This window comes from Gopherus evgoodei, chromosome 13 (assembly GCF_007399415.2).
Source record: "Gopherus evgoodei ecotype Sinaloan lineage chromosome 13, rGopEvg1_v1.p, whole genome shotgun sequence".
NCBI lineage: Eukaryota > Metazoa > Chordata > Testudines > Testudinidae > Gopherus > Gopherus evgoodei.
In genome coordinates, this window is record NC_044334.1 from 27,626,399 (window position 1) to 27,629,922 (window position 3,524).

Genomic DNA, 3,524 nt, shown 5'->3' on the forward strand with positions numbered 1-3,524 from the left:
CTTCAGAGAGAGGTGCAGCCCAGGCCAGACTGAACACCCCCAGCGAGCCATATCAGAATCCATCGCCTTTCCCTTCAATTTTTCTATATCAAAAATAATAGGTACATAAATTCCATTGTCCTGAAGACAAGCAGGATGCAAATATGAATTGACAGGCAGGTAACCTCCTGGCTCATCAGTTCATCAGAAAAAGAGAAAAATAGATATCTTCTAGGCAACGAGAAAGAGCAAAGTTACCAAAACCATTAGGAGCTTTGAAGTATATCCTTCCTCCTCTACATTACTGCAGCTCATCTCTGTGGAGTTTTGTTCCCAAAGCTACATGTCAAGCATCTGGCCAAGAACAATGGTAATGATGGAGGTATGGCTATGACTCCATGATTACCCTGTGCTGACCCCTATTTTCAGTTCCTGCCAACTTTCACAAAAACCTCCTTTGGAGCTGAAATTTCTTATGCCCAGTTTTCACCTAAGGAGATTTTTGGGAAAGTTTTACCAGAATCTGTCCAGCAATTTTTGGCTTATGCAACAATGAACCAACTGGCTTTTTCTGTTTTTCACAGTAGTAGTAGTAGTATGCAACAATGAACCAACTGGCTTTTTCTGTTTTCCACCTTCTGCTATGTCACGTAACTCAAATCCTGCTCTGTTTCCAGTCTTTAAACCTACACTTAGTTTTCAAACAGGATAAGAACCTTTGACAAGTTGGGAGAAAGTCATGTCATAAATAACAAAGTTATGACCTTTTGAAAATATTGCACCGAGCATGCTCAGCTGTGCACCAGTCTCCATAATGCTTCTTTGTCATTTTTATTGCAGTTCTCTTCATGGGTTAGCAGTTTAACAATAAGGCCATCAGGATGAAGGAATTGTCAGACAGCTACATTTAACCAGAAATGATAACAGCTCTTTCTAAGAGAGATTGCTGGGGTGGAATGGTGAGAGGTTTGATTGGTTGATCCCTTATTACTGAGTTCTCATCAGGAAGATTGATGGAGAGTAACCAATGATTTCAGTCAGATTCTTGTCACATTTGAACCTACTCGGTTACCATTGTGACTACTCAGGCTACATCTATACTACAACCGGGATCGATGTTCTGAGATCGATCCACCGGCGGTTGATTTTAGCGGGTCTAGTGAAGACCAGCCAAATTGACAGCAGATCGCTCTCCAGTCGACCCCTGTACTCTACCCTTGATGAGAAGACTAAGGTAAGTAGACAGGACAGTTTCTCCCGTCGACTCCCCCCCCACCTCCGGGGGTAATTCGACTGGAGGTACGTCGAATTCAGCTACGTTGTTCACATAGCTGGAGTTGTGTAGCATAGGCTGACATCGCAGTAGTGTGGATGTAGCCTCAGACTCAAACACTCTTGCGCTTTCGTTATGTAATATAGTTACACAACAGATACATGCTTAGACTCTGACTTACCTTGTTAGTGTAGACAAGGCCTAAATCTAATTTACTCTAGTTAAGTTACACAACTTAAGTTGATGTAACTTAGATTGATTTAGTGCAGAGTAGACACAGCTGTATGTCAACGGGAGACCCTCTCCTGTCAACATAGCTTCCACCTCTTGTTGAGGCGTACTGAAGGCAATGGGAGAGCACTCTCCCATCAACTTATTGTGTCTTCAGCAGACCCGCTAAACTGAAGATTCTGCATCAATTGCAGCGGTGCTGATTTAGCCTGTAGTGAAGACAAGCCCTTTGATACACTATTACACACACAAAACAATAGTAAAGGAATGTTAAGGTTGCACAGTCAAACACTCAGTAGTTAGGAAAAGCTAGAATTAAGTTTTCCCATGAAAGGCTTTTTCTTTTCTTTTTTTTCTTCTCGCAGGATCCTGCCTCATTCACTTCACAGACTAGGCCTGCTCTGGGAATGTTGGGCACAGAGCCGGCTCCAGGTTTTCTGCCGCCCCAAATGGTGCCCAAAAAAACCAGCGATGGCAGTGCAATCGTGTCGCTTCACTCTTCAGTGGCAATTCGGCGGCTGGTCCTTCGCTCCGAGAGGGAGCAAGGGACCCACCACCAAAGACCCTGACCTGCCGCCCCAATAGCGGCTGGAATGCTGCCCCTTGGTATTGGCCGCCCCAAGCACCTGCTTCTTTAGCTGGTGCCTGGAGCCGGCCCTGGTTGGGCATTTCTCAACTTTTGACTGCTTGACTTTGCAACCTTAAGCTTGTTGTAATGTAGCTTTTATGCTGTAATTTTCTAGGTTATTAAAAAAGGAAACTGGAAAAAAACTCAAAACATAAATTTTATCTTGTGGAACCATACCATGGGTAATCAGCACTATAGAAACCTTTAGATTCACTGCACAGGCCTCTGTCACTTGAGCTAATGGAGTAACTGATAGCAGTAGTAGGTTGTCATCCTCTGTGGAGCAACACTAGAGGGAGATTCAGCACATGATTTTTTCAATGGGTTTCACAGATAATTGTGGACAGCAGAGCAATGGTGAGACTCAGGCATCTGGAGTTCCATTCCAGGAACTGAGGGAAGTGTGGTCCAATGGGCACAGACCCTTCTGCCCTTGTTTTCCCCGTCCACAGACTAATTCTTTCAACCCTGTGCCCTCCAGCCCCTTCTTATCCCAGGACCAGTTTCTCTCCACCACCTTATCTTGTCCCATTCCCAGATTCCCACCCATGCAAGCTCCCCATCCCCATGGGCTTGTGATCCTGGCCCCCCTGTCTCCCTGTTCCAGACTTCCCTCTCATCACCCATCCCCCCTCACATTACTGTCAGGCAGCTTTCTCCTTCTCAGCCGCATTTGGGCACCAGCAGAAGCACTGAGAGCACAGGGGAGCCAGGCTCCATTCTCTCTGGTGCCCAGAGCAGCAGTTGCAGGGCAAGTCTTGCTCAGCTGTTTCAACCCTGGGCTGGAACATGCTGTCACTCTGGGGATGGCACAGGATTTCCCTACCCCACCCCAATTTCCCTAACACCCGCCCCCCCAGTTCTGTGAACTAATTACATGCAGTGTTGCCAATTTAGTGATTGTTTGGAAATTTGAATTGAAATTGAAACATTAATACACCCTTTAAAAGCATATACAGTGTATGATAAAATACGTGTATCTGAAAAAGGGTAATAGATTTGAAAAGTAGGAACATAGACTAGCTTCCTTATACAGCTGTTGTTTTTATGACGATGTCAGTGCATTCATTTCGGTGATGTTGGCCAACCTAATAATTTCAAATGAGGATTTGGAAGCAAAGTCTAAACGAGCTCTCCCTGACAGCCAGTGATGAGCTGGGGGGAAAGGTTTCAGGACCAGGCTGTATCTACATTCACACTTAATCTACCTAAGTATCCAGTAAACAGAGCTGTGTAGCCCAAGTGATAGATTTTGGCTGGCGTTGGGTTACAAATCACTTGAATGCGGGGGGGGGGCATTAATGAAATGTTGTTATTCTTATTGTATGAGAAAAGGGCAGTAGAACTGTTGACTGAGGGAGTCAAGAGAGAGGGTGGGGACAGGCATTTTGCTTGATGGTCTGCTTGAGTCAC